This window comes from Heteronotia binoei, chromosome 6, assembly GCF_032191835.1.
Source record: "Heteronotia binoei isolate CCM8104 ecotype False Entrance Well chromosome 6, APGP_CSIRO_Hbin_v1, whole genome shotgun sequence".
NCBI classification, from domain to species: domain Eukaryota; kingdom Metazoa; phylum Chordata; class Lepidosauria; order Squamata; family Gekkonidae; genus Heteronotia; species Heteronotia binoei.
This window is the reverse complement of record NC_083228.1, coordinates 31,840,209-31,848,727: the sequence shown is the minus strand read 5'-3', so window position 1 is coordinate 31,848,727 and position 8,519 is coordinate 31,840,209. Positions and strand designations below refer to the sequence as shown.

Sequence of the window (8,519 nt, the reverse complement as noted above, 5' to 3'; positions counted from 1 at the left end):
ACATTTCTGCCAATCCAGATGGATTGCCCCCTCCCTGCATCTGCAAGTAGAGCTAATGGATTATCTGGGTTCTGAACTAATATTCTAGTCACCCATCATAGAACTACCAGAACTGTGAAAAGCTGACATCCTGAAGTGATCTAAATGAACCTCACTCAGATGTACTTCATACACATCTTTGTATGTGTACAGCCTTAGGGCTGAGGGCTGACTGCCCCCATAAATAGATAAATCCATACAATAAGGCCAACAACATCTATGACTGAAGATTCTGCAACCCAGGGGGAAACACCATCACCTCGTTCTGGAGAAAAGTATTAACTTTAAAAATGATGGAAAGGGGGGGGGGTTAAAAAAACCCCACATACACAGATGTCTGAAAAGCCAGCATTTGGGAAGAGTCCCTAACGTTATGGCAGCCACTGTCCAAAGGTGACAGAAGCTGGAGCCTAAATCAGAAACAAGAGGAAGGGAAACAAAGACAGAGCCAGAGGGAATGGAAAATGGGATTCCACTGACCCACCTTCCCCAATCGTAACAAATGTCTCTTCTATGGGGGAAGTAAGATGACATTGGTGATCTCCTTCAATCTGTTTTATTTGGCAGGTGTGACGTTAATGTCATGGTTGAAACGTTATAAATACTACCTAATCATAACAAATTAAAAAACAAAAATATGCAAAAATTAAAACTGATGGAATCTAATAAAACAGAAGATAGATCAGATAGTAATAAATAAGAAGCTGGAATGATGTAGCCAGGACAAGGAAAAAGAAATTGACCTTTGAGTACCCAAAGACTCAGAAAAGCAAGATAGGTTCACCCAGCACTTCACTCGGACCGAGGAATTTCATAAATGGGGTGCCACTGGAGAAAAAAGTCTGACCAATTTCCCGCTAGACCTTTAATCCTGATTTAGCTCTGTCCCCAAACTGACATTCTACACTAGAATCACAGAATCAGAGAAACCGACTCTATGATTTTAATGTAGAATATCAGCTTGGGGGCAGGGCTAAACCAGGATTAAAGGCGCGAAACTGAGTGTTTGTGATCACCAGCCTCACTCCCAAAGGCAGAGCACACTTAGAGCTCTGTTGGGAGTCCTTAGCAGGCAGGTTCATAGGGAAGAAGGCATTCTTTTAAACACTCTAATCCCAGGCGGTCTCTGGCTATTATTAAAAGCAGCACTATGAATTGTGCTTGGAAGCAAACCAGGAGCTAGTAATGCTCTTGGCACAAAGAAGACATTTGCTTCCTGTAGCCACCGTTTGCAACCTGACTACTATGTTCTGGATCCCAAACCAAGAACAAAATCTACATTTTATTAGGACCCTCTACATTTACACAAAACATTGTGCAAGCTTCAGGGTTCACCAGAAGTCCTCATCAGGTTGGGTGTTACAAACTGAGGCTATTATCTTAAGGTCTGATCTTGCAAGCATCCTCAGTGAAACGCAAGCAGGCTTCACTTTATTGCCGAGACACAGAGTTACGGCAGGGTCTCTGTGAATGCTCTAGACCTGTTAAAAGTTTCCACAGAGTTTTCAAAGGGGACATATCAGTCAAGCATGCATGTCACTGAAGCATGTGCTAAGATAACCTTCTCCCAGGAGGGTCACAGCTCCAAGGCCCTTTGTGCCAGCTGCTCATGACAATCAGACTCGCCCTGTTTGCCACAAACAAGAGTAGCTGTTAGAGGCACCAAAAGAAAGCCACCAGAAACAGGCCTTACTTAGGAGGCGACATTCAAGTGTATTAGTGCTAAATCAGGACACCATTTCATTAAATTTTACAGCTCTTCTAGCAGCAGATGGTATTTATAATGTTTCGACCATGACATTAACTTCACACCTGCCAAAATAAAACAGGCTGAAGGAGATCACCAATGTCATCTTATTTCCCCCATAGAAGAGACAGACTGTTCTCCTTCACTGGAAGATCTTGATTTACTACTTCTTTCTAATAGAGCTGTGAAAAATGGAAGGGCATGAGGGAGCAATGAGAGTGATAAGGGGCTCAAAAGAAAATTTGCAGTGTCAAGTTTTCCACTGGTTAAGAAAACATCCCATAGGTTATTTTCATGCAGGATATGGACAAGATGGAAACATATTTGGAAAGCAGTTTTAGCAGGATACACGGTCTCTCCTAAAGATAAAGAAATTACTATTGTTCAAATCTGTTTGAACTATTGATCAAATCTGAGTCTTTAAGCATTACAGTATTTTCCTTCTTTAACTTTGCCTGCTGATTGCTTACAGTGGTCACTAGTGTTCCCTCTAAGCTTAGTATGAGCTAGCTCAGTTTTTTAGCTTCCAGCACACACATTTTTGTCTTAGCTCAGGAAAAATGGCCCCAGAGCAAACTAATTTATGCATTAGGTCACAAGTTAAACGCCAGCAGCTCATGAAGTAGAATTTTTGCTCACAAGACTCCACAGCTTAGAAGGAATATTGGCCACTACCCATTCCCTTCTACCCATTCCCTTGAAGTTCTTAACCTCACCCCTTTTTCAAGCTTTTTAAAACAAATTTTTAGACTGTAAACCAATTTTCATAGCAAGACAAGAAGTTGTGGTAACTGATATCCATAAATCAAACTTTTTTGGGTGGGGGGGGGACTTCAATTCACAGCCAACTTATAAGCCACCCTATAGGGTTTAAAAGCAAGAGATGTTCAGAAGCAGTTTGCCATTGTCTGCCTCTGTGTAGCAAACCTGGTATTCCTTGGTGGTCTCCCATCCAAATGCTTCACTTCCAAGAACTGATGAGATCAGGCACTCTATACTTCTTTTAATTTCCTGCTGGCAAAACAATATATATATAGTGGAACAGAGTTCAGATTCATATTTTCTGAATAGGATATGAAATGAGTTGCTCTGTTGGTGACTATGCCTGAAATGCCAGAAAGTCAACTTTATACTAGACAGCCAAAGTGCTACATTAAAGAAGCTTCACTAGAGGAATTTTCATCCGTTGTTCTTGCGGCTTTTTGCTCAGCTGGCTGACCTGCATTTGAACTGGAACATAAACCCAGTCTTGAACTTCAGCAAAAGAAAAGAGAGGGAAACTATTATACACTCTCTCAAACTCAGTGCCTCACAGACCTGATATTGCTGGTCAAGCTACCTTTAAAAAATCTTGTATGGTGCCGTATTTCCTAGTCCTAATTCTTCAGGCCTCTTCAATGGAGCAGGCTCTCATGATTGAATTCTAAACAGTGAGACCAAAGTCCAGACTTCCAACCGCAAGACTGTAGCTTTGTACCACTATGTCCAGAGTCTAAACGCTAGTTTGGTGGTAGAGAAAGTGATTCACATACAGAAGGTCTTAGGTTCATTAACTGGTCATCCAGCACCTCAGCTGCTGCCATTATCACACCTCACTTCTTCACTTCTGATCCCTACACCACTGCCAAAGTCATTCACCTAATTGTGCTTTGCATGCAGTTCCCCTCTCCTTAGTCTTACACACTAGTTCCCACCTAAGCCTGTAACTCCTTACCATCAAAGCCCTTTGAGTCCTTTCCTCTCCCCTTATTACTCATGCCCATCCTTCAGCCACCCACACACTAATTTCCAAGGTCTCCTGACCCTTTAAGAGCCGGTTTAGTGTAGTGTAGTGTAGTGTAGTGTAGTGGTTAAGTGTGTGGACTCTTACCTGGGAGAACCAAGTTTGATTCCCCACTCCTCCACTTGCAGCTGCTGGAATGGCCTTGGGTCAGCCATAGCTCTTGTAGTTGTCCTTGAAAGGGCAGCTGCTGTATGAGCTCTCTCAGCCCCACCTACCTCACAGGGTATCGGGGGGGGGGAGGTAAAGGAGATTGTGACTGCTCTGAGACTCTTGAGATTCAAAGTATAGGGCGGGATATAAATCCAAAATCATCATCTTCTTTAAGCAACTCCAGCTATTCACCCCTACATCTAGAGCTTCCTTCCAGAACATCAGGAGCCAACACCAACTCTCCTCCTCAAAACCTGCCTTTTCTGTGAGGCTTCCTGCAAAAAGTAGCCCAAGTAAAAGCACGACTGTATTTGCATAATCTTTGCCTCCATCATGCCCCCCTCCCCATTTTCTCCCCAAAAAAGGTATATTGTAAATTCTGCAGGGCATCAACCTGTCTTTTGCTTACATGTGAGTATAAAAATGCCATGTATACCCATGCACTTATATCAATATATAACGATGTGTAACACAGCTGGCAACAGAAATGAAAAGAGCAAGAGAATATCTTCCCCAAACTGGAGTTGTATACAACTTAAAAAATGAAGGGCCTAATGCAAGGAAGATAACTTGAAAGAAAATTTAATAGTCAGCCAAATATACAGCTATTAGGGAGTTACCTAAATATCACATAAATTACAAAAGAATTGGTATAGAGCATAATAGATCTTTTTGCTATAAAACAACAGACATACCTCTTCAGTTCATCAAGCCCCCCTCCCATCATTTACAGTTAAACACACAAAAACCAAAGGATACTGTGCCAACACAATTCAGACCTCTGAGTCACAGGAAATAAAACCAGACTAAGTACATTCATTCATTCAGATACAAAACATTTAAGTTGTAGAACTCCCCCTTCCCCCCCACCCCACCAGTTAACACAGCTTTAGGTGCAATTTCACATGCATCCATTTATTTTCCAGCACAGTTCCCAGAGCATTAAAGTGCTTATGTGCACTCTGGTTTCATTCAATTTCAGGTGTGCAATATCGTATTTGGACATTTTAAATTCAACGTCAGTTCAGCCAGTTTAGATATCTTATATCCAGTGCCAACATTTACACATGTTATTTTTCAAAGCATATTGAGACAATGATTTCAGACAATGTGTGTAAAATGTACATTTTGCTCCCAAAACCACCGGTTGCACTCTGTACTGTTGCTGGATTTCATATAAAGATTAATCTCCAACACAACTACACATTTAAAGGAGAGATGGTTTCGAAAATATGGTAAAAGAACTTTTCCTAAACCTACATGAAAAAAAAAATCAGATTTACTGTCAACATGAGAGCAATAGAAATATTCATAGTATGAAAGTTTTAAATGTGCACTAACTCTTCAGTTAACAAAACTGTCATCCACAATTACAAATGTGCAGTATTTAGCTCATGGATATGTAGTGGAGTGATATTTCACGGCTAAATGGCTCACCAGTCTATGTTTCAACTAAACAGTTTATCAGCATGAGCAGTAGGTACAAAACAAGCAAAAGACAAAGTCAAACATAAGGCTTCTGGATGGATGATGTGCAAGAATTACCTGCGCTTTGTGTGGAGTACAACTGATTTGCTGCTGTCTGCTTTAGCCTCCCAACATTGAACTTCTGACTAATCAAACTGCTCTCTCCGCATTACACTATCAAAATCTCTTGTCAAATTCAGCTGGTTGCATACAGTCTAAGCGCTGTTCTGAAGTCGACTTTCCTGGCTGCTTCCTGGTATACAAAGATATAGTTTGGCGGCCATCATCATATTAGAAACCCCTCAGGTTTTTTAATGCAGTCTGCATTAGCAATAGTTCTGTGGAAGGCCTGCCTCAGAAGGAGCTGGAAGAGTAAGCCAAGGCTCTAAGCCCCATGAAATTATGTGTCCAGCCTTTGAGACCGTTGCTTTAGAAGCTAGCTCTGCAACTTTTGTTGGTTTCTTGATTGGTAACTGAGGTGGGGCTGGGCGAATGACATGTTTGAGCACAGCAGTTTCTCTGTGAACTAGTTTTAAGATAACCAGCTTATAAACAATTAGAATAATGCTCTCTAACAGTAGTGGAGCATCAGCATAGTTAAACTCTTAAAGCATTCCAATTACATCACCTTAGATGCTACACGAGGTCACTGAAAAGGTACCAAACCTGAAGCAAAAGGCACTCAGCAGGGACGGTTATTGCAAACAGTGTAAACTATAATAATTTCAAATAGCTAACAAATGGGCAGAGATGTTCATATGAATTAGCTGTAGTCTTTCTCTAAGGGTCATTTTTCAAGAGGTCACACAATGTGAACCAATTTTTAAAGATCAAGCTCAACAAAACTTAGTGCTTGCATCATCCTCTTTCTTCCTAAAGTAGTACTTGAGAAATTAATTTCTCATTTAAAAGATGTGCTGCATTTTGCATCTTAAGTAACAAACTCACTTTCCTATATAACACTAATTGAGTTTTGTGGTTGTGGTTGTAGATTATAGCAACAATTCTATGCATATTTACTAGCGAGTAAGTCCAACTTGCTTCTAGGTTAACATGCAAGGATCAAGTTGTAATCCACCAAACTGTTCGTTTGATCTGCACAATATGAAAAAGCCCCTTCCTATAATTTAAGCATCTCATATAATAGAAGAGTATTATGGCATAGGCAAAAATACAGTTTACTGTACAATACAGCAAAAATAATTTGTTTGAAAATACAGCCTCCATGTGAAACACCATTATACATAGTTTCATAGTTTCTGTAAAACTAGTTAGTTAAAATATTTAAACAGTTCATATTACCATTATTTTAAATTTAATTTGAATCTATGCAACAGGAATGACCAATATCTAAAAATACCAAGAATGAAAATGTCTTGATATAAAAATTATACAATTTAAATTCTTATTAGGTAGGACTGTACACAATTTCCCATATAACACACTTGAAAAGAAACATTTTCACAAACACAGTAAACGCAATACTTTAAGAGCCTGCCCTTGTGGCAAGAAGCTGCCTTGTCAAATTCAATGCCATTTACTTTCACATCTTCATGGTGCTTACCTCAGCCATCAGTTAATATTTCCCTTCCAAATAGGTCCACATTAGTTTGACAACAGTTTGATTCCTCAATCTATGCAGGGGTTCTAATCCCAAACTAACTGGATGCTCCAATGAACACACCGAACTCTCATCTATACAGATTTCTATATTCACATCACTCTATTATGGGCAGTTCCATCTGGCCTAAACAGACTGGAACTGACCATTCCACATGTGCGCAAGTAAACATTACATGTGCCAGATATCCCTGTGTACATTGTACAAACAGCAACTACAGCAGGCCATCTCTTTGAGATACAGAGACTGCTTTCACAATTATGTGTTTCATTTTATACTAGCAGGATATCATTCTTAAAAGTAAGCTTTGAGCAGGAAATCTTGTGGGGGGATTAGTTCATAGATTATAGGAATAGAGAGCCCATAATCTGGAATGTGATAAAACCAGGTATAATACTATCTCATTTAGAGTGTTTATTGTATTTTTTGCCCACTAGTGAAAGTCACAAAAAAAGATGTTTCAAAACATTAATCTAGACAACAGTATGTGCAGAATTTAGAGTGTACTGTTTCTTGCCATAAATCAAGTGTGAACTATTACCATAAAGTTTTTTCTTCACTCAACTTCCAATTTAAAGCATCCTGTCTTTCAAATTCAATAAACGTATTAACCAATTCAGGTGCAGACACTTAAAATTAGCTGGAATTATTTTCTATGAGATAATCTTAACAATGTTGTAGTTGCAGTAAACATTGTAAGGAACATAGCAGACAACTATAAAATACTAATGCAACACAGCACAGAGATTAAAACCCTACAGACTGCAGGATTTCCACTGGCACGGCACAAGAAATACCACCTACCTTCACCAGACATATCTTTCTTTCTCATACAAAAATATTCTGTGTTAAAAGAACCTGCCAGTAAGAATGTTTAACTACTAGACCTAAGCTACCAATAAAGGAAACTGATGACAAACTAGCACAACTTTTTCTGAATATGGCTTATTTAACAAAACACTGAAAACACCTAGTCACTCTCAAAAGTTAGTATCACCTAACATTTTTACTCTCATGTTATTACCTTTTTGGGGGGAGGGGGGGATTACTATTAAGGCTCTCTTTGTTAAAAATGAACCTCTATCACATGTTCCTGTATGAACACTACTTCCAAAGTATTTCTCTATATTATCTGATTGTTATATCTTTATTACAATCCATACTTTAGTGAACCTTATGTATCTGTAATAAGCTCCTTGATAGTGCTGTTTGTCCTATCAATGCAAGATATTTTACAAGGATTCAAAGACTAACACAATGTTGATATGAAGTATGGAAATCTAGGCTTCATTCTATTTCTATCTAAGTAGTCTAAGAGAACAAAAGAAGGCAAGAGGAGATTAAGTGTTTCAGTGATTCCCTTACAGCAGTTCTAACCTAGTAACTATTCATTTATCCCTGCTCAATAAGGTTATCTGCCAAATGAATACAGGTTGCTTCAAATCTTATTACAGGTCTGAATTCAAGCATGTTGTTCTTCTTGACACAACCATTGAAGTCTTTTTGGTTACAGAGACGACTTCCCCACAGCCAAATCCATGTTAGGCTTCATGGCCCAAGACCAATTCTGTACATGCCAGTTCTACAAATGTGCCCTTACCTAGTGGTGAGCACTGGTATGGATGGTCACTCCATAAGCATTCTTCTTACCTGCCCTCCTGTACTGCCTTTTCTCCATAAGGTTAGGTACAGGCATATATCTCCAGAAAATT

General features: G+C 39.3%; 1 long non-coding RNA gene across 1 annotated transcript; it reads left to right on the top strand.

The window, feature by feature from the left end:
- The first annotated feature begins 5,517 nt into the window (after positions 1-5,517).
- LOC132573640 (uncharacterized) lies at positions 5,518-6,522 on the top strand. Its single transcript, XR_009555555.1, has 2 exons — positions 5,518-5,685; positions 5,765-6,522. It is a non-coding gene; the product is annotated as an uncharacterized LOC132573640 (long non-coding RNA).
- The last annotated feature ends 1,997 nt before the right edge of the window (positions 6,523-8,519 follow it).